We start from the raw sequence: 23882 nt of genomic DNA, 5'->3' as shown, positions 1-23882 counted from the left end.
CTTGTCAATTAACCAATCGCAGAAATTTTTCTCAACTCTGATTACCCTGAACACAGATAATGAGTTCTCCTTCCAATTTTTATCAATTTCCTCCTTGCTCTATAGAAAATTATTGGTGTCTGTTTTCTTGTTAAGTTACTAGTTGATTTTATTTTTCATTTGATTTTACTTAAAGTGAAACTTTTTGTGATTATAACACAAAATCCTAGAGAAGAAAAGAGAGTCAGGACCACTTAAATGTATACTTTTTTTGGTGAAATATCAGTGATCCCCTCTCTGAATTACGTATAGTGAATACTATAAAGTAATAGTGAACTTCTCACTCACTGTCCCCTGACCCCCAGCCCTTATTGTTACACACATACAGAAACCATCTGTGTTGAAATTATTAGAGAATTTAAGTTTGGGGTATAGAATTTAACAAATAATGAGAAAATCAAGTTTGCTTCTATAAAATAAAACAAACCTAAATACACAAAGATACCTCCACACATACTTACATATACACACATATGCAATATACTCCCCATAGAGAGATGTATAATAGGGGATTATATTTTATTCCATGAGAATTTTTACATCACAAAAAAGTAACTCAGGGTGACAGATGGTCCACACTCCCCAGGGATTGCAACAAGACAGATGTAACTGTAGAGGGGATGTAGGTGTCCTGCCTGTGGTCTTCAGTCCCTTGCAGTATCCTGGCATTACCCAATGTGGCTCCTAGTAGATTTTTACAATAATTTCCTCAATGAATTATGCCTCCCCAAGTCCACAACTATTTTTTTTAATTAAACAAAAATTTTTTTAAGTTTATTTATTTTGAGCGAGACAGAGACAGTGTGAGCTAGGGAGGGGCAGAGAGAGAGGGAGACCAAGAATCCCAAGCAGGCTCTCAGCTGTCAGCGCAGAGCCTGTTGGTCTCTGGGCTCAAACTCATGAAACCACAAGATCATGACCTGAGCCAAAACGAAGGGCCGGATGTTTAACCAACTGAGCCACCCAGGAATCCCTAAAAGTTTTAAAAAATGTTTATTTTTGAGAGAGAGGGAAAGAGAGAGACAGAGCATGATCAGGGGGTGGGTCAGAGAGAGAAGGAGACAGAGAATCTGAAGCTGGTTCCAGGCTCTAAGCTGTCAACACAGAGCCTGATGCAGGGCTGGAACCGTGAGAACCGTGTTAGTCGCTTAACCGACTAAGCCACCCATGCACCACCTCTCCAACCCTTTATAATGTGACTCTGCCACTCCTCTCAACAGGAAGTCTTGAATCTGGTCTGGCCCCAGGACTTGCTTTGACCAACAGAATGAGGTAGAAATGATGCACAATTGCCAAGGGCAGGCATTTGGAAGCTTATGGCTTATGCTTTCACCCTCTTGAAACCACTCTGAGACCACCATGATGGGAACAAGCCCAGGATGAAAGATCACATGAAAAGAGATGCCCAGCCAACTCAACCAATAAATGTCCTTACATCTGTGAGCCCAGGTAAGACAGAAGAATCACTGAGGGAACCCACAGAAGTGTAAGAAGCAACATATCATTGTGTATCTTTCTTTAACTTTTTAATTTGAACTAACTGTAGACTTATACAAAAGTTGCTGAGATAGTATAGAAAGTTTCCACATACCCCTTACTGGGCTTATATTATCACCGCATACAACCATAGTGCAATGGTCAAAACCAGGAAATTAATACCAGTAAGCAAAGAGTTTATCCAAATCCCTTTTTTTTTTTTTTTTTTTTTGCATGACTGCCTTTTGTTCTGTAGCAGGATCCAGTCCAGGATTCCACATTTCATTTAGTTTTTGTCTCCTCAGTCTCCTCTAACTATCACAGTTCTTCAGTCTTTCCTTGTCTTTCATGACTTTGACACTTTTGAAGAGTACTTGTCAGTTATTTTGCAAAATATTCCTCAGTTTGGGTTTGGCTGAGGTTTTGCATTTTAGGAATGAAGTGATGTCCTTCTCAGTCCATCCTATCAGGGAGTACATAATGTGAAGTTGGCTTATTACTGGTGCTGCTCACCTTGATCAGTAGATTAAAGTGGTTTCTTTCTGATTTCTCCATTAAAAAATTTTTTTTAACATTTACTTATTTCTGAGAAACAGAGAGAGACAGAGCATGAGAGGAGGACGGGCAGACACACACACACATACACACACACACACACACACACACACACACACACACACACAATCCGAAGCAGGCTCCAGGCTCCAAGCCATCAGCACAGAGCCCAAAGCAGGGCTCAAACCCATAAACCGCGATATCATGACCTGAACCAAAGCTGGATGCTCAACCAACTGAACCACCTTCTGATTTCCCCATTTTAAAGTTGCTATTTTATTAACTTTATAGTAGATAGTAACTTTATAGTAGATAAATATCTTAGAAGAGATAATTTGGAATATGAAAATAATGGTTTTAAGCTTCTAAGTCTTGGAGTGGCTTGTAACAGATAAATAGATATAGAGATAGATAGATAATAGATACATAGATGATAAAGATAGATATATAACTGATACAAGGCATAAGTCAAGCAGGGACTTCAGTTGGGGAGGTGAGACAGTGTGATATGGAAAATGGAAAAAAGGGAAGGGTCTATGTAATTTGAGTATCTATTGCACTTTTGTGATAGATTGGTGGGTAAAGAGATTAGAGTCATTCTGGTACAGCAATATAATATTTGAGAGCTAGAGAAGAGAGAGAGGATTTTTTTTTCTTTTCTAAATAAGGGCTTAAAAATGTAAGTTTTGACTTGACACCTGAGTGTGGAAGAGAAATTTTTAAATTACTTTTGGTAATTTGAGTACAATGTTATACTTTTGGTAATTTGAGTACTTTGGGCATATAGAGTCCCAAGATTTATTAGGGTTTTATAGAATTTTTTTTTCCTTAATGGGTAGTTAAAGGGTGAAGCTGTGGGCAGAACTATACATTCTTTAAACAATGTAATTGTAATTGCTAATAGTCACATCACCCTATGTGTATAAGATGAATGGGAATCTACTTATTGGACAAAGCTCAGTCATCCATGAACAAAAAACAGGAGTATAATTCAGAATGTTATTTCTCAGAGAAAATGTGGCTGGTCTTCCTATTGTTTTGTAATAAGACATATACAAGAAGAGTCTGGCATGACACGGAATCTGAACAGCTCTAACTGCAGCTAATGAGAGAAAAAAATGCACAGGTATCTAGGAAATTGTAAAGCAGAATAACTAACAGTTACTGAGTTCCTTGGCATTGGTGATAAACCAAAAAGCTAAACAGATAAGTTACTTGTATTCATGGAGTTTATATTCTAGTGCAGGAGAGCTTCAACAAACAAATGCATTATTTAACATGCATTTTAGATAATTCTATACAGTTTCAAAGACAAATAAAGCTGGACAGAGGCAAAGAGAGTGATAGGGTAGGGCAGCTGCTATTTTCGAAAAAGCAATCAGGGACAACTTGCCTAGGATGTGATATCTGACTCCACAGATGAGAGAAGGCCATCAAGAGAGGAATAATGGGAGCCAGCCAACAATGAGAGGGACTCAACAGGTAGATGAGACCCAGCAGAAGGAGCCCAAAAGCGTACAACATAGTAACACATAGAGAGAGGTGCAAGGCAAGTGATGTGTACTGAAGAAGATTCTCAGTAGATAAACCAGCTGTGGTTCTCAGACAAGGTACTCAGCCTGAGATCTATGCACCACCTGGGCCTGCAGGCAGATTCCAAGGGGTCCATGAATGTGGCTGGGGAAAAACTTAAATTGAATTGGATGTAATTTACTATAGTATGGAAACAGATCAGTAGTTTCTAAACACTTCATGAGAAGCATTTTTTTTCCTTTTTTTTCCCCTTTCAAATGAAATTTCCTGCATAAGTGTTATAATGTTTTTAAAAAATGCTTCATTTCTTTGGCTGAAGTAAGTGTCATGGTCTCTGAGGCTCTCACTCCTGATCTGTCCTTGAAAGCCCAGTTCTTCACAGGGCACAGTTTGACTAGTGCTTCTTTCTTTCCTCTGAAATAAATATTGCCCTGCCCCACAAGCCTGTAAGTGGGAATACCAAGAGATTTTGACCATAGCAGATGGGGTGATGCACATTAAAGAGCTGGGCAGGCCATGCAAACTGGTGTACTCCCTGGTGTGCGTGGAGAGGTAAACAGTGATTCTACCGGTCCCTCCCCAGATTTTCCTCTGATGATGCTCACTTTGGCCAGCTAATTGACAATTACCCAAGCAGGTAGATATTAGCCAAGTCCAGAATATCCCAAAATATCTTGAGCTAAGCCCTTTTTAAAAAGTATATGTGGCTTAGAAACGCAGACATAAAACATTATGTATGTGTTACTGTGGGCAAGAAAAATTTTACTCTACCCCTTAAAATTCTTTTGGCTGCTCTTAAGAATTAAATTGGCATAAGACAGATGAACAGGAGAAAATCAAATTTAATTATGTATGTACAGGGAATCCATGAGAGTATGAGGCCCACAGGCAGTCAGACAACTGAGGCTTATATACCACCGAGCTAAGGAGAAGGGGGTGGGTGTCTGAGACTTCAAAGAGAAGAAAGACAATTCATAAGAAGATGAAAAGGATTAAACATCTGGTAAACAAATGTTTTCTGGGCCAAGTAGAAACAATGGGACATGAAGGGGAATTTTAACAAACAGACTTTGGTAAGTTTCTCCCTGTACACCACACCTAGTTCATACTATGCTGTAGTTATCTATGGTGATAGTTCCCTTCCTGGAGCAGGTCCTCCATCTAAATTCTTTTAGGCAGTTAGGGAGCCTTCTGTTTCTTAACAACAATCATCCTAAAATAATCCACATACCAAAGAGACACATTTTAAGATGGCAAGTTTTGTTTCCCGGCAGTACTACAATAAAAAAAATAAACAAACAAACAAACAAAAAACAAATGCAGATACTACTGATCAGTGGCATAGCACAATTTACCCAGCTTAAGAAAATGATTTATTCACCACCCCATAAGACTATACAATTATTCATTGACATGAAAATCATTTCCCAAGCTCTCTCTACCATGTGTATTCGGGAAGAAGTGACAGAGGAAAAAGTAAGAGGACATGTGGGGCAGCTTTTACTACTCCATGACTGTGGTTTGCTTATTTAATTCACAATGATCTCAAATGATTTTTGTAGAATGGCTGTCACTAGGATTTAGATCTTTGACAATAAATCCCATCGCTAAGTATTTCCTCAGATTTTGTTCAAAGCATTTTGTTGTCAAATTGAGGTCTTTAAGGAGCTATCATCTATTTAAAAATATATTAGAACAGTCATAAGTTCCCTTCTTCTTTAAGTTTCTCAAGTGAAGAGTTATTGCAATTGTGTTTCTGGAAGGTGCATACAAAAATCACAAATCACAGTGCATTCATGAGCCTGTCATGAGCCTTCCAGTATTAATGTAAAAAGGAGATGGAATTTCACCAAAACAAGACAGAACTTTCTGATAGATCTGTCTAAGGAGAAAATAAAAGAAAAATAATTTTAATAAGTTTCCTGTTACTGGAGAGGGTTTAAGCATAATTTTTTAAATGCAAGAGCTATATCAGACTCTACAATGTAAGCCATATTAAATGCTCCCCAAAGGATGGCATTCACTTTCCTCTCCAGGTTCTTTTACAAACTATTACTGCCCTAAAAGATCATTAGAAAAACCTGTTGATTATTGGACATAGTGAATGACAGTGGAATACTACCCTCACAGGTCTTAATAGGATCTAAGTAAGGAGAAATAAAGTGAAGATACGTATGGCACTTTAGGGCTAGTGGGTCAATTTTAAGGTGGGTTTTGGAAGGTGGAGAGCTGATTGAGACAGGGCAGAATTTATGGCACAGCTTTGAATTGCTGAGCAAAGTTTGTGGGTGCCTTGAAGAGAGAGTTGATAAGCATGCTATTAGTCATGACGTTTAGGTAACTTATTGCAGTCATATTTATTTCCTGGAAGAAGTATATTCTGGAGCAAATAGTTAAGCTACTTTGCTTGTTTTAGTACTGTTTAACATACATAGAGAAAAATATCCCAGTCCCAATATTGTTTAACACAGAGACTGGAAATTATGGTGATTTCAGTTCTCATTTCCAACCCCGCAATTCTGTTTCTTTTCTTTGGTATGGCAACATTTTCAAGAAAGTGGTAATAATGATCAATCACACTTTTTTTTTTTTTTTTTTTTTTTTAATTTTTTTTTTCAACGTTTTTTATTTATTTTTGGGACAGAGAGAGACAGAGCATGAACGGGGGAGGGGCAGAGAGAGAGGGAGACACAGAATCGGAAACAGGCTCCAGGCTCCGAGCCATCAGCCCAGAGCCTGACGCGGGGCTCGAACTCACGGACCGCGAGATCGTGACCTGGCTGAAGTCGGACGCTTAACCGACTGCGCCACCCAGGCGCCCCTCAATCACACTTTTGACTTTCAAAATCCTCTGTGGGTTACGCATCAACAATTTGCATACAAAACCAAGTTTTCTCCCTAACATTGTATTTGATTTTATCACTGTATAGCTATTAAAGACTTGTTCATTTAATATTCACATTTTGTGAGCACATTTTATGTCAGTTTAACTGGTAAAAAATGGCCCAAAGTAAATTTGTGCCCAAGATGAATAAAGGAAAATACACCCACTGTGAAGTCTTTCGTACTTACTTAACAAATGCCTTTCTAAGAGTTAAGTGATGTTTTGAAGGGCGGGGAGGTGTGCATGTGACAACACACAGGTGTTTAATATGAGACTGACTAGATAATTGAGAATCATGGAGGTGACATCTAGCTGTTTAGGGTTATGTTGACTCTCTTTATACTCTGCTTAAAATCCCTATTTTGATTTCTAGTTTCATCTCTAATATGTAAAGAGCTTGGATCCGTCCTGTCCTCATAGTAAGAAAAAGGTGAATAAACTAAAGCAAAGGCTTTTCTTGGAACCATCAAGAATTCAGGTCATTCATAAGGCACACTGCCACACAAAAATCTGGAGAGAGAGACAAATCCAGAAAACCTCAGCCAAGATCTACTTACCTGGAGCAGAAGCTGTGGGAGCCATAAACTGGTGGAAACACTCAAGTGGGGATTTGGAAGAATTGCTGGAAGCTGAGTGTACATGAAAAGCTTCTGGGGATGCAAGCTTGGGGTAGACCCTATACTTCGGTGGGTTTTACCTCTGGAACCCCAGAAAGTTCTCAGGGTAAAGATTCAAGAAAGATCACCTCGAGTAGGGTTATTTTTGTGAAATATGCCCAGACCATTCTCCATAAGAAGGAAAGACACTGCAGGAAAAAGATGGCCAGAGCTTCATCCCAGCTAGGTGAGGAATATTCCTCCCACTCCAGCCCCTGTGAGCCTTCCTGTCCCACCTAAAGGGAAAAAGAAAAGCTAAGAAACACCTATGAAGGTCACAGTCCAGGGACACAGGAAGATTGAATTCGCTGAAAGACTGAGATTTAATCATAAGCTTATAGGACACTCCCACTCTGCCATACCTTACCAGAACAACAACAACACTGCAGTGTAATAACACTGGGTTTCAGCAGAAAGAGCTGCAAGATGCAAACTCTGAGGAGGAGTACTTATGAAAGCCCAAAGTCAACAGGGAATATCAAAACAATATAGCTACAGCAAATGTTAAACACAGTAGAACTCCTAGCCAGATTAATATAAAACCTCAAACTAAAGGCCTATTTACTTCAAGTCCCATTACCTGATGTATAATGCTTTTAACAAAAACTTACAAGGAATTTTAAATGCTGTATATACTAGGCATGTTAAATGTGTGTGTGTGTATATATATATACACACACACACACACACACACATATATATATACACATACATATATATATTTATATATACACACATACATATATATACACACACACATATACATATATATGTATATATATCTTATGCTATATATAAATGCTTTGTTATGTATCTATAATAATATATAAGATATAAGATTATATATAAGAATATATTATATATATTATATTCTATTACATATCCCATTATATTACATATATATTATATCTTATGTATAAATTCATATATATTTTACAAGGTCAGAGAATAAGGAAATACTCCAACAAATGAACAAAAAAAATCCCCACAATGTTGGGGTATGTTAGAGGGACGAAGTAGTCAACTGAAAAACTCCCAGTGGCCAAGTCTGAGACAATTTAAGCAACAAAGTAAGTAAATTAGATTATAACCCACTGTATTAAATCTACGAGTCCATAGTGATATAAATAAATGGTTGGCTAAATAAATAAATGGAGGATAAAAAGCAAATCTCCCTGTAGAAGAATTAAAAATAATTTAATGTAGATACTTGTCCCCTCAAGGAGGTAGAGATTAATTTTCTAGTCCTTATGCATGGGCTGCACATAGTAACTGTCTTCTAAAATGTATAGTATAGAAAAAAAGAGAGAAGAGTAACTTACTGTGGAAAAAACCTACAAATACTGTCTTGGCCTGGTGATCAAGGTTGACACCAATAGCAGTATCATGTTAAATGCACGTACTTTTGATATGATGTGATGACAATGGCACTTTACCCCTGTGGTCTTGTTCCAGAATATCCATCATCCCAGTAAGATCATGAGAAAAACATCAGACAAATCCCAATTGAGGTAATTCCACAAAATAACTTACCAGAACTCCTCAACACCGTCAAGGTCTTCAAAAATCGAGGAAGGTCTGAGAAACTGTCACCACCAAGAGGAGCCTCAGGAGACATGACAACCAAATATAAATTGGTATCTCAGGATCCTAGAACACACACACACACAAAGGATATTAGGTTAAAAAAAAAGAAACTAAGTTTCAGGGCACCTGAGTGGCTCAGTTGGTTAAGCATCCAACTTTGACTCAGGTTATGATCTCGCGGCTCATAAGTTAGAGCCCTGCATCAGGCTCTGGGCTGACAACTCAGAGCCTGGAGCCTGCTTCGGATTCTGTATCTCCCTCTTTCTCTGCCCCTCCCCCGCTCACACTCTGTCTCTGTCTCTCTCTTTCAAAAAAAAACATTAAAAACATTAAAAAAAAGAAACTAAACATGAATAAATATTTGGATTTTAGTAATAATGTATCAGTATTGGCTTATTATTTGTAACAAATATATCATACTAATATAAGGTGTTAATGAGGAAAACTGGGTGTAGAGGATATGGAAACTCTGCATTTTTGTCCCAAATTTTTTCTGTAAATCTATCTGTTCTACGATACAATGTTTATTTTTTTTAAATCCCAACCTTCAAGAAAAATTTTTTTGGAGAATACAGACTGAGTCATTTGGACAGACTTAACATAATAGTTACATAAAAGATGGCTACTATGTCAAGGAAGACTGAGCAAATTTCCATGATGCCAAACAATTCTTATGGTTCTCCTAAAGACTAGTGACCATCTGGGTGAGGCGTAAGGATGATACCAACATCTGGATACTTATATCTACACACCTGTCTTTCACCTGTAGAAAGATATGGTCACTAGGTCACAGAGAAAATCCTCACAATTTTTTAATACTGAGCCTTTAGTCAAGAGATGGGAGTGAACTTCACATAACCTTGAAACAACACTGCCTGGCTCATTGAGAGTGGCTGTCTGTAAATGCTGACATTTTCCTTTGAAAGTCCATTGTCTTGCTTCAGGCAATAGACTACCAAAAAAAAAAAAAAAAAAGGGACAGAAAAGGCAGCTTGAGATTTATGATCTTATTGTGATTATGAAATTACAAAAAGGAGCCAGCCTTGTCCATGCTGGCTGCAGACAAGTGTAGCTATAACTAAAATTTACAGGATGCATAAAAAGAATCACATCGGCAGAGTGCTGTAAATCCTGGCTGCCCAGTCACCCCAGCAAATTCCTAATGGATCATCATGCCCTCAAGTTTAAATGGTTGTTCTTAAGAAGTAAAGGTAAGTGACAGGTTAAATACATAAGCAAACAGTGAAATCATTTCATTTCCTGAGTTTGGAATGGGTGGGATGGGAGGAATAACCCACACAGTGAAACAAAGCGTATGTCTGCAGGAAACTTTCGTTCACGTTCCTACTAGATGCTACACTTTGAACAAGGCTCTAGGGATACTAATACACAAAAACACATTCTCAGCATCAAAGAGGCCACTCCTACACATGGAGAAAATCTGCTAACCTGTGGCAACACAGTGAAATAACTCCTGTGGAAGAAGTAAGCCTAGTACTGACTGAACCAAAGAGGTGTTATATGATGTCTTAAGAAGTCTGGATTTTATGCTGAGGGGATGGAAACTTACTGAAGAATTATAAATGCTATTATTTGTTTAATTGTAGAAATATTATGATGGTTGCCATGAGGAAGCAAGTTATGAGGCTGCTGTGATTGTTCAAGAAAGAGACACATCAACTGGGGCAAATGGTCAGAGGGATAGAAAGGAGGGATCCATGCAACACTGGCATGTGTGGGAGAGAAGAATCGGAAACCATCCCTAGTTGTGTGGTTTAGGCAACAAGACGAATATTGGTGCATTCAGTAAGACAGGAAATAAGGAAGGAATCCTAGGTTGAATTCTCTGGATATAGGCTCTGGGATGGAGTATTTCATGCAGAAGCTGTATGGAAGTCCTCTAGGGAGGTACCTATGGGACAGTGGGCCCAAGAGTGCTAGATAGAGTCTAACCCATGCTGTGGTTATAACTGAGGCCTCAACTGATCCTATGAGAGCTCTGAAGCTAGAATAAGCCCTTCTGAGTTTTTTCCAAATTGAGACAAGGGGACTAGGCCTCCATATCCGTATGGATCACTGGTCACAGGCTGCTCCCTCAGAAGTGTGTACCTTTGAGAAAATGAGTTTCCTACAGCCTAAGACAATTTCCAGGAAGGGATACAGCCAGAGATATCTCCAATAGCAGAAGGATAGGTATATTGATTCTAATGAGGGACTCTGAAGGAGTACCACAGTATCCCCCACAAGGCTATTTTTTGGAAGGGGGTGGAAGTAAGAGTTCAAAAAATCATTAATTTTTGAGAATAAAATACTCCCAGACTCCAAATTCAAGAGAGGACAAAACTGATTGTGGGGTTTTTTTTGGTTATTTTCTTTTACTACAGCAACAAGTAACCACCTGAACTAGTTTTAAGTTGGTCCCCATTAATATCAATATCCAGACTAGCCCATCAGCAACAGCTTCACTAGAGCAACCACACTTCCATATCTTGAGGTGGGTTCACCTGTGATATACCAAGATATAGACATCCAGTGGGCAATTGGACAGTTGCACAAATGTGCAGGAGCTGGGAACGGAGATCTGAATTGGAAATGAGTTGCTGTAGTTATCAGTTTATGGAAAGTAGCTGGTGCCATGAAGGCAGAGACATCACCTGGGAGCATGTGGAAGATGAGGAAAAGAACCAGGTCTAGCTAGGAAACCTCCATCAGTTGCCATATTTATAAAACTTTAATGTGCCTATGAATCCTCTGGGGGAGTCTTTTAAAAATGCAGATTGTCGGGGCTCCTGGGTGGCTCAGTTGGTTGAGTGTCCGACTCTCAGTTTTGGCTCAGGTCATGATCTCATGGTTTCATGAGTTTGATCCTTGCACTGTCAGTGCAGAGCCTGCTTGGGATTCTCTCTCTTTCTCCCTCCCTCTCTGCCCATCTCCTGGTTCATGCTATCTCACTATCTCAAAATAAGTAAATAAACTTAAAACAATGTAGATTCTGTGATTCAGTAGATGTGGTGTAGGCCCCTGAGATTCTACATTGACATTAGACTTCCAGGTGTAACAGATGTTACTGGTCACTGGATCACACCATGACTAACAAAGAGTTAAATAATGGGAAGAAGGAGAAGAAGAAGAGACAAAGACCAGAAGATGAAGCAAGATCCACAGAATTCAGAGGACAGCAATTGAAGTTCAAGAAAACAGTGTCATTTGGCATGTCTACATGTGCTTAAATACAGGCATGGCTTGAGTGATCATGGAAGGGCTCCAATTGCTTAGAAGGTCCTGCTTAAACCACATACTTATTACCTTCTCAGAGTAATATAAAAAATGAGATCTTCTGACGTGGATTCATCTACTATATTAGCTAGCAGAGGTTAGGTTACTAAGAAACAGAACACTGAGTGGAAGATAAAGTAGAAGGGGGAATAACTTATGCTGATTTTGAGAAAAAGGATGAGGCAGAGGAATGGTACCAGTGATAGATCAGCACTGGATAGGCAGCTGCAGAGGACACAAGGAAGGGACATCAGGGACAAGGAAAAGAATTTTCTAAGTGCAGACAAGAAAAAAGAAGATAGACATTGCCTGTTCAACACTATGGCTGAAAGACTGTACCAAACCCAAGAAGCACAAGAAAGAAATGCACTTTCTAAGGAATGAGTGGATAAAGGAATGAGCAAACATTTCAAACACACACATAGTTTCATAGATAATTTTGTAGGAGTGGGTGCCTTAGTTTGGGTTTCCCCCAAAGCAGAGTGGAGGCAGGTAGTTTATTTGTGAAGTGATGCCATAGATTGAGCACAGTAAAACAGGAAAGCAGGTAAAGCCAATACAAGTGCACATAATCAAGGTCACAGTTGTTGGCCACAGGGGCTCACTTCTGTCAGCACTTCTGAGAAGCTTTCAAAATGCCTCTCAGAGTGTCCATCAGTCTGTCCACCACCTTGAATTGGTAGAGCATTTTTCTCTGCAGGTATTAACCCTCTACACTTCTGGCCTGTTCTTCCTGCAGATTCAGAGGAAGCCCTGAGCAAAAAGGCATAAAGACCTGCACATCCAATGCTGGCAATCGGACTCTGCCATGAACTTGACCTCATGTGGAAATGCCCACCTGCAGCTGTGGCTGAAATCAGACTTGGGATGAGGGATGTGATGCCATATACCAAAGGCATCAACCACAAGGCAATAAAATTAGTGGATCTGTAGATACTTTCTGAGGCAGTGTACTTTGTAGCTCCCAAGTCTAGGATGCTAATACAAAACAGTGGTTAACTGGGGGTTGCTAGTAGTTGTCTAGCAGTCTAGAAGCTACAATCAGCCTGTTATCTCCATGCACAGAGATACTCTGTAAATACTTCCCTGGCAACTCTGTTTTTCCCCATTAATTGGCCAAGCTAAACCTTTGTAACCAGTTGTACAAGAGGTAAACTTCAGCTTGGTCCCTGCCAAAATCATCACAAATCCTGAATTAGTCGGATGTGAATTAATGAGCTTTTAGCGGAGCTTGGTTTTTGTCAGACATATTGATCCTGGAGTGAAACAGCCCATTAAAGGCTATAATTAAGATGCAGTTTCTGTTTGAAGATGAAGTGCCTGGGCAGGGACAAATTGCAAGATGCTTGTTCCTGTGAGGCTGACAGGTGATCAGGGGATGAATGTGTAGTTGGAGTTTCTCTTGTTTTCCTCCTGACAGGAAATCACAGCCAAGTTTCAAATGAAACAAATCAAGTTTACACAATTAGTTAGACCCTAAAAGCTAGAGGAGCTCCAGATCCACAAATTACTGGTAGAAATAGTTTTCCTACTAAGCACAAGGAAGCTCTTTTGTATTAAATAAACCCTTCTCTCTGCTTGCTGGCTTGCCTGCTATAATAACAGGGGACTTTTTTTCTTTCCTAATTAGACCTCCTCTCGCTAGAGAATTGCATTTGTTGGAAAGACTCACTTGAATATATGTTTGGAGTGTTAGCAAAAACCCCACAAGAAGGAGCAGTAATAGAGGCCAGGTGTAGACTCTGGCTGGGCAAGTGGCATGGTGAGAAGAGCTACTGGCTATGCCAGAGGGGACTTTAAGATCCAGGGGCTGGGGGTGGGGTGGCAGTGGTACCTGGATGGCTCAGTCAGTTAAGCGTTGCACTTTGGCTTAAGTAATGATCTCACTGTTCCTGAGTTCGAGCCCCGCTCTCACGGTTCTTGACTTTGAGCCCCAAGTAGGGCTCTGTGTTGGGCTCTCTGCTGTCAGCACAGAGTTGGTTTCTGACCCTCTGTCTCCCCTCTGTCTCTGCCCCTCCCCCACTCGTGCAGGCATGTATTCTCTCTCTCCCTCTCAAAAATAAATAAACATAAATAAAGATCCCCTGGGGAGCAGAGGTCTGGAACAAATGCTGGTGGGTGTGTAGAAGAAAACAAGAACCCTTCCGCATTTTCCTTTTGGAAGATTCAGGAAATTTTCTACTCCTCTCTAATATATTTAGCCTGGCTGGAATTTTTTTTCTTTTTTGAGGAAAGTGAGGAGGTGCCAAGGACTTGTGAGTTGGGTACAAGGTGAAGACAGACTGCAAACAGAGATCACAGGACAATTTCTTGGCACCCAAACTCAGGGCAAATGAGATCCTTTGAGGACAAGTGGCAAAAGGAAACATACTAACTCTCTTCTGCACAGGACAGAAGGAGTAAGGAGAAAGAAGGGCAGGGATAAGGAGCGAGGTGTTGTACAAAGTACTATACATTTCTGGTTTCATCCAACTGTAAACTGGAACACTGGTTATCACACTCAACAATAGTTAGAGAGCAAATATAATGGTGCAGAGCTGAAGGAACAATAAAATACAACAGAATGTTCAAGTTCACATAATATCCTAAAATAAATAGACATAAGTAAATGAAGAAAATTGGCTTTTGCCTTGAATCAAAAACACAAGGACGGGGAAAACATAGATCAGCTTAATCCAATCCCAACTGGTGTCTATAAAATCAACTTTAAGAAAGAAGCATGTGATTTTTACATAGTTCTGTTCACAAAGGTATAATAAGATTTGTACTCACTTGGAAGAAAACCAACTAGCATAATTGTTACCTCTCAAGAAGACCTGAGCTGATTCAAACAAATTTACCAAGGATACCCAACCGGTCCCTGTAATATGATGATTTTGTGACACTCAGAGGTAGATGATCAAGCAATATGTACACATGGAAGTATGCCAGATAACTGAAACTACTCAGAGGGAGAAACAGATCAACCTGAGGAGGTGGAGAGGGGGTTAGGGGGCTCCTCTGATGAGATGTTTTTGAGTCAAATTGGGATTGCATTAATCTTAACAGCTTGCTACTGTAAGAAATATATCCAACAATATCAATGGAGAAAGGAATTTGGGTAATGGTTTGTTTTGGTAATGGCTTGTTCAACCTCCTTTCTGTGCCTTCTACTTATCATTAATTTTATGGCAGTTTTACAAGCATTTTGGCAATAATAAGATTGACATTAGTTTTTGCTATAAAGAGAAAAACTAAATTATGCAGTTCTCATTCTTATCCCTTCTTTGACTTTAGATAAAAATTTTCATTTTGTTCTGATCCATTAGTTTGCATTTGATTTGAAAAATAAGCACAAGTTTCTTTAATTTATCTGAAAATGACATGAAAATATAGATGGCTTCAGAACATATTTTCAAAAGTTACATTTTTGGAGATGGAAGCTTCACTAGTCCAATAAAGGTTTGATTTTTTGATATTAACAATCTTATTTCCCATTTGCCCTGTTCAATTTTAGCTACATATGTGAAGTTACCAGTACATATAGAATCATATTCTGTATTCACACTGAAGACCTAGTTACTATTTATGGCATGATTTTATCTGGAGATAATCTCATGTTTTTAGTAGCATTTTTATTTTTAATGAAGTATTTCTAAATCATTCATCCATTTTCATCAATTGGGATATAACAGTATATGCCAGTAAGAATAAAAGACAATTTAACAAACAAACAAAACACAAGCAACTGATTTTATTGTTTGACTATTGAAAACACCATTGCCAAGACCAACCACTTCAATAAATATAATATTAGTCAAGATGAACTGACCGACCCAGTTCTTTAAACACAAGCAAAATTTCTGAGAAAAACATTAAGTACCTAAAGTGTTTCTGTGAAAATTAAAACTAATCTAACATTTCAGCCTTGTGAACTGTGTATAAAAGAAATAATCATATTACTTATTCTTGTGAACATGCCAAACTTCCTGTTGACAATTGGATAGACCCCTGGGTCGCACTTGGCATCCTATGACTACACTCTTGAGATACCCTTTATTAAACAAGCCTCAAGTCACACATCCTAACCCGTACTAAGGTACCAGTTTGGTCAAACATTAACCCAGTTCAGGCACTCATCCTTTAGCAGCTGAGAAGAATCGAGACACTGGAGAGTTCAAGGTTTCCTTCCTCTCTCCCATGAATCCCAATAAGTTGAAGAAAGCAGGAAAGCACTTAAATTTCACATCAGTAGGCATCATTAAACACCTCTACTCCCTTACACCACAGGGCAGAAGCAAGTAACCACAGGGGAGAGAGAGAGAGAGAGAGAGAGAGAGAGAGAGAGAGAGGATATAGATATAGATTAGATACAGATATAGATAGATACACATATATAGAGAGTATATGAGAGTATATGTGGTATATAAAGTAACCATATATATATGCATATATATATATATATACACACACACATATATATTTGTGTGTGTATATATAGATAGATACAGATATACATTAAGTAGATAGATAGTTACACAGATAGACAGATACAGATATACATTAGCTATATATATTATACACGTGCCTACACACGTTCATACAAACATATACATGTATCACATATACACATGTATGTCCATATATATGGATACATATATACACATACAGATATATATACATAAACATCAAAGTGAGGTCTTAGTTTTCCATTGCTATAATTGCTTTAATAAATTACAGACAAGCAACACTATGAATTTGCTTTTTCATAACTACTCAAATATTTTCAAAACATGTTTGTAACATGTCTAGCAGAGAGAAGCTTTATTTCTTTGTCTTTACCCTAAACGCCAATGGTTTGGTCTAAAACCTTTTCCCACTTGAAGAGAGCTAGCTAACTAGTGAACTCTGCAACCAAGAAATTCTACCTAAATCCATTCTGAAGATGCCTTTCAAGTAAGAACAGCCATTTAAACTGAGGTCTTCATAAGCCAATCCCAATAGGACCCAGTAATTTTATTGTCCTTTACTAAGAAATGTTGAGAAATGTTAATGTTATATGAAAATTAAGATATTTTTTCAAGGAATATGTTCTTCCTTCTCCATAATACTTTAGGTACTGAGCCAACTGGGTGGCTCACTCAGTTAAGTATCTGACTTTGGCTCAAGTCATAATCTCATGGTTTGCAAGTTTGACCCTGCATCGAGCTCACTGCTGTCAGTGTAGAAGCTGCTTCAGATCCTGTGTCCCCCCTTTTCTCTGCCCCTCCACCACTCGTGCGCATGCACTACTGGCAGGCATGGGTGTGCTCTCTCTCTCTCAAAAATAAATAAGCATTTTTTAAAAAGAATATTGGGTATCATTTTGATAACATATAAAATAAAAAAGATAATTTCTAGTGCTTTTAAGACCTACTACCTGTCATTGCAAAGCCCTGATATTCCAACATACACATATATTTTTGTTGTCAACATATCTAAATACATAATTGTATCCATCATTGGGATGAATGGGTAAGTTTAATGATTTTTCTCCCAAATTTTAACACAAAATATATACCATATACAAATTTTGCTCTTTCTTTTTTCTTTTTCCTTTCTTTCTCTTCTTTCCTGATACAATAGAAATAACCAGCCCAAATAATGGTTACCCTGCCTAGAGATACGAAGTCCATCGATCACTCATCTCTTTTTCATGAAAGGTTCCTTTTGCTATCTATTTATTTGTACTATTATTATTTTTTTGACCAGCATGAACTTCCCATTGAAGCCTGTGGGAACTGAATCTCACCCTGCCTTCTGTGAACCCAGGTTCAAGTCCATTTCAGGAGGCTCCAAGTTTATGCCTCGGGTTTTCTCCCTCTTACATCATCCCATGTAAACTTCCGTAAGGTTTGTTGCAGGGAGTTTCCCACAGCGCAGTCATTTTAATGGACCTTTCGCTTTGTGTCTAATGGTTCTTCTTCCTCTGAATCACAGAAGCAAAGAGGATAGAATTCATTTTATAATAGTGGAAAATTAAGCTGCTGTAAAATGCCTGTGCATGTCCTCAGTCAAGCTCGCCTGAGGAAAGTGGCTTTTCTCCATCTTTTTCCTGAGGACACCGGAGTGTGTCATTAAAAGGGCCTGCATGAAGTGAGCACAGACTTCCATTCCAAACACAGCGCAGTAAGCAAAGAAAGACAGCTTCATAAGAAAATGGCTCTAGTGAAGGGTTTCGTGGATCAGAAGAGCTAGTTGAAAAGTGGCCAGCCCCCAGCCTGAGGTGGTCTCACCACCTCAGGTTGGGCTCCCCAGTGTGTCCCAAGCTGCTCTCCCCACAAGGCATGGTCACAGCCCCACAAGACCTGCAGGACCTGGATGTTGGATGCTGCCCTGCTGGAAACAAGGGCTCTGCCTACCCTTGCCCATTCCACAGAGAGGACACCCATACACTGAGCCCTTATTTTGCACCAGGCCAGCCTAGGCTTCTAAACATACATTATCTCACTACTTTTTCTCAACGGATATTAGAATTCCCTTTTTACAGGGTGTGTTGGTTTGGAGGGTGAGGGGGAACCGATGCCAAGAGTGGTGAAATAATTGGCCAAAAACACACCACAGAGCAGAAACAGACTTGGAACCTATGTCTGTTGATGCCAAATCCAGGGCTCTTTCTGCTGTAACAGGCTGCATTAGAAAAATAAAATAGCCCAACAGGAAACATTATTTTTGAAGATATGTTCTACCACTACCACATTTCCTATAATAGATTATAGTTAGTTTGCTCCAATCTGTTGTCATTTGACTTAATTCCTTAAGATCTTGGATACTCCTTGAGCACCTGTTTAAAGGTCACCTGTTTAAAGATAATTCCTTTGGGAACAAAATATACTGTATGCTATTACAAGCTTTGATTCTAAGGACACACTTGGTAAAACAGATCTCCATGGTAGCAGGGATTTTGTCTCTTTTGTTCATCATCATATCTCCAGTGCTCAGAAGGGTACCGGGTGTATAGTAACTGGACAATTAATGTTTGTTGAATGAATGAACAGTGAACAGAGATCTCAAAGGTTAGCATCAATTTTGATTGTGTTGATGGGGAAGGCACCATAAGCAAATTGTTTCTACTTAGCAATGTTGCCATGGGAGATGCAAGTAAGCCCTACAGTAATGAGGAAGAGAAAGTTCCTAAAGATTCTACTGAAAAAAAAAATAGAATAAAACAGAAGGGAGTAGGATGAAAGTATACTTTAGAATCAGTGTCAGGACCCATAGAGCCCTGGGCTATGGAAATTGGCAGAGCCAAGTGGAAGCCAAGGGTGTGGGGACAGTACGGAGTCTGAAATTCTTGGAAGAACCTTAGTAAAAAAATCAGCTTTTGGCAACACTCGTGGCCCTCCTCTTTGGGGTTCCCTCAGCTGAGTGCAGAATTTCAGGGCCTGACTACTCAATATCCTCTGTACGTGCTCTGTGCTCTTAGTTGTGTCTGCTTAAACAAATTGGCATATGGAAGATTGGCCTAGGCCAGGAGTGGTCTGCCCCAAATTGTTTCAAACGTGATGCATGTGAGCTTGCATCCAACTTGGATACATAAGGTCAAGCAACCTTGCTTTGCCATACACTCCTTTCAGAGTGACGGCTAGCCTCCCATGTCATGTCTGCCAAGAAAACTTGTAAGGTTTATGCAAGGAAACAGGTCATTTTTGAGGCCCAGTAGTCAAAGTAGAAACTACCAAATGAGGATAATTGAAAGTTTACCCTTTAGATTGCTTCATGGTAGACTAATGGGACTCAAGATTGCAATACAAGACACAAGTAGCATAACTACAGATGAATGAAAGTCCAGATCACATTAAAAACCTTCATCAAAATCCCACTCTGCAATAGATAATATAAGGTTAGTAGAACTCATTACAAGGACTCTAAATTATGCATAGAAGAACTACTATAGAATGCAGAGGGACATTAAGTTGCCTGATGAAACCTGAATTCTCTGTCCAGGCCTCTGCTGGTATTAAGGATATTCCTTTTCTTGGTGCTGTATGAGCATCAGAAATGTATTGGTCAAAGGTCAAAGTGTTTATCTAATGACTTTTCTTCCTCCTTCTCTTCTTCCTCATTATTATTATTACTAATATCACTATAAAAGTAATACATACATATTGTAAAAGATTCAAATAGTAAGAAAGGATATGAAATAAAAAATTAAAGACTGTCTTCCCCCTAGGCCTTATTTCCAGTAGGATTTTACCATTATCAGTTTCCTGTCTGTTTCTATACTTATAAAATGGAAAAAAAGCTAAAAAAGATCCTACATTTAATATATTCACACAGATAAAGGAAGACATGACAAAGAGGGAATAGGAATAGAATACTATATAAAAAGAAAAATCAGAAATCTACATAGAGTCCTTGAAAATTAAAAATACATAAATAGCAGAAATTAAAGAGCTCATTCAAAGGATAGAGGAGTAAGTTCAAGAACAATTCCAGAAAGTAGAACCAGAAGAAAAACAGAAAGATCAAAAATGTTTTTTAAAGACCAGAAAAATTTGAGGATCAATCCAGGAAATTCAATATACAAGTATAGCAGTTCCCAAGAACAATCTACATTTTAAAGGGATATCCTTGGCTTTATATTGACAGTAGACTGGATTTTCCTCTGTCATTCTGCGACTCTGTGTTATTTTTACCTTTTAGGAGAGGATGTCATAAAAGTCATCCTGACTGAAGGAAAAATATTCGGAAGTCTTTCTTCTTTCTGTATTCTATGAAACAGTTTTAATAAGGTTGGATTTATATCTTCTTGAAAATATTCATAGAATTGAACCCATGAAACTATGTCAGTCTGGCATTTGTTTTCAGGGGCTTGATATGCAATGCTTTCAGAACTATTTTATTTTATCCTATGGTCATTGGTTTATTTAAAGTTTTTCTTTAATCTATCTTGAGCTAATCTGTAATCATTCAAATTTTCAATTTCTACCAGGTTTTCAGATTTATTTGTATAGTTCAACAAGGTCTTCCATTATGATTTTCTAATATTGTCTTCTGATTTTTGGCTAATTCCTCGTTCTTCTAATTTGTAGTATGCTTACATTTCCTTTTCCCCCAATTTGTGTGAGTTAGTGCTTTATATGTGTAACTGATTTATTCAAAGGAACAATTGTTGGAAAGGTAGATGATAGATAGATAGATAGATAGATAGATAGACGTATATAGGCAAATATAAAGCAAATTTTTATTTCTTAAGCCATTATGTTCTCTGTTTCCTCCTTATTTTTTAGTTTTATTTGGTAGCATCACATGATGGTTAAAAGCACAGACTTTGAAGTCAGACGTCCTGGAGTCTAATATTGATTTTTCCACTAGTAATCATGTTGCTTCTTCAAAAGCATAAATATAAATAAATATTCTTCTGCTAACCAGATTAATTCCTCCTTTGATGCATATTCCTGTAACAGCTTTTTGTTTTTATCTTTCTTCCCTTCATTTTCAATTTATTTTTTCATTTATTTTAATTGTGGTTCCATTTATTTAAAGATGCCCTCTTGGAATATTTCTATTGAATACTGCAACATGGAGATGCCATTCATTACAATTTTTTTCCAGCTTTCTTGAGGTACAGTTGACAAATAAAAATTATCTATATGTAAGGTGTACAACTTGATGTTTTGATATACGTATATATTTTGTGAAGTAATCACAAGATTCAAGTTAATTAACATAGTGATCCACTCCGATAGATAACCATTGTCTTTTGTTTTCCATTTCTTTTTTTTTTTTTTTAATTTTTTTTTTCAACGTTTTTTATTTTTTATTTTTGGGACAGAGAGAGACAGAGCATGAACGGGGGAGGGGCAGAGAGAGAGGGAGACACAGAATCGGAAACAGGCTCCAGGCTCCGAGCCATCAGCCCAGAGCCTGACGCAGGGCTCGAACTCACGGACCACGAGATCGTGACCTGGCTGAAGTCGGACACTTAACCGACTGCGCCACCCAGGCGCCCCTTGTTTTCCATTTCTTTTGTGTGTGTGGGGAGAACATAAAATCTACCTTCTCAGCAAATTGCATGTCCACAATATGGTGTTGTTAACCATAGTCAAATTGTAGTACATTGGATCTCTAGAACTTATTCATCTTGCATAATGGAAACTCTGTACCCTGATCAAGATGGTTGTGAGTGTCTGGGACGTGAGGTGGAGAATCCAACAATCTCCCTTTGTCTCTGCTTTCTCACAGCATTCAGCAATTAATTACACCTTCTGGCAAAGTAAATCACAAAGACTTATGTCTCAAAATTCCATAGCCCATAAGCCTCTATTTTGGTAACTTAATGTTCATTTATTTTTGCTCCTCTGTTTCTACTTAGCTGCTGAGCTGTTTGCAGTTTTCCACTCTACCTTGTATGTGGGCTGTTCTCTCAGGAATTTTCAGAGAAACTGACAATCTGTTTGAAATTTACATATCAGCATCCTTCATTGAAATTATTCACTTTCATTGTACCTGCACATTTTATCCCTATTTTTTCCTGGTGTTATTGTACACTGTGACATTCTTGGTTATAGTCATAGCCATTAAGATAGAAGGATAAAAACTCTCCTAACTTATTTGCTTTAAAATAACGTACTAGTTGCTTTCAAACATTGTTCTCTTCACTTATGACTTTCTTTCTCTTTCTCCATCCTGGTTCTGTTGTATGACTTCCCCCCCTCATTCTCTCAACTCATTTTCCTTTCTTAGTTTGGGACTTGGTTAGTGTTTGGGTCCCAAATGATACATTTCTCTTTATCACCTCTTAACATGAGTTTCTATGTTATTTCCTTTAAGCTAAGTGGTTTCTTTGTTCCCTGGAGGTATGTATAATGGTCAGTCTATCAACTTAACAGTTTTCCAATCTATATACCTGAAGTTCCTAAATTCCCATCTAGTGGCAGATTTTCACCTCTGGCAGGACTAAATTCTGTTCCCAGACAGGATTAACATTTGCTAGGATAACCACCTGGCACTCCTAATAGGTATACCATTTTCCATTTCCCTAAGCTACAAAGCACTGCTAATCTAGTTCACCACCCAGCCATTGACCTTAGACCATGACCTTCAATTCTAGATGCTGAATTATTCTCCTTCCATTTACATGCTTTAACCTGACACATTAGGCTGATTTTCTTAGGTGCAATCCATTCAGAAATAAAGATCTTTGCATTAGTTATTTATTCTTGCATAACAAATGGCTCCAAGACTTAATGACTTAAAATGAAAACCATTGACTTTTGTATAGTTTCTGTGGGTCAGGAATTTGGGTACAGCTTAGCTGCGTGGTTTTTGCTTGGATCTCTCATGAAGTTGCCATCAGAATCTTGGTAGGGTCTGCATTCATCAGAAAGCTTGACTGGGGCTGGAGGATCTTCTCCCAACATGGTACACATACATGGCTGTTGGCAAGATAACTCAGATTCTCACCATATAGGACTTCCCCGTAGGATGCTTGAGCATCCTCATGACATGGTAATAACTAGTTTCCTTATTCAAAGGGGAAAAAGACGGCAAAGCTGAAAGACAATTTGATCAGGCTCAGATGAAAGGGGCTACTGGGATTGAATGAGCCAAGATGAGTTCACTCACATGGCTGGAGGTTGGTGCTGCCTCGTAATTGGACATCTGTCTATGTGATCACTCATGATCTAATAGTCTAGCCCAAGCTTCCTTACATGGCAAAAAGAATATTCCAAAAGCATGAACGCAGAAACTGTACTGAAGCTCTGAGACTCACCTCATGTCACTTCTACCACAACCTATTGACCAAAATAAATCACAAAGGCAGTGCAGATTCAAGGGAAGGGAAATAGACTCACTTCTTAGAATATCAGGATTTTTCAGTCAGCCACATTCTTTATTACTGATGTTACTAT

General features: G+C 38.5%; 1 long non-coding RNA gene across 5 annotated transcripts in view; it reads right to left on the bottom strand.

The window, feature by feature from the left end:
• LOC122215818 overlaps positions 1-23882 on the bottom strand; it is a 314991-nt gene that overhangs the window by 63120 nt on the left and 227989 nt on the right. For all 5 annotated transcript variants that reach the window (XR_006200555.1, XR_006200554.1, XR_006200557.1 and 2 more), the window contains one exon: positions 8677-8793. This is a non-coding gene — a long non-coding RNA (uncharacterized LOC122215818). The remainder of the gene's footprint in view (positions 1-8676; positions 8794-23882) is intronic.

Source organism: Panthera leo, chromosome A3, assembly GCF_018350215.1.
Source record: "Panthera leo isolate Ple1 chromosome A3, P.leo_Ple1_pat1.1, whole genome shotgun sequence".
Lineage (NCBI taxonomy): Eukaryota > Metazoa > Chordata > Mammalia > Carnivora > Felidae > Panthera > Panthera leo.
The sequence above is the reverse complement of the archived record's forward strand: the minus strand, read 5'-3'. Positions and strand labels throughout refer to the sequence as shown.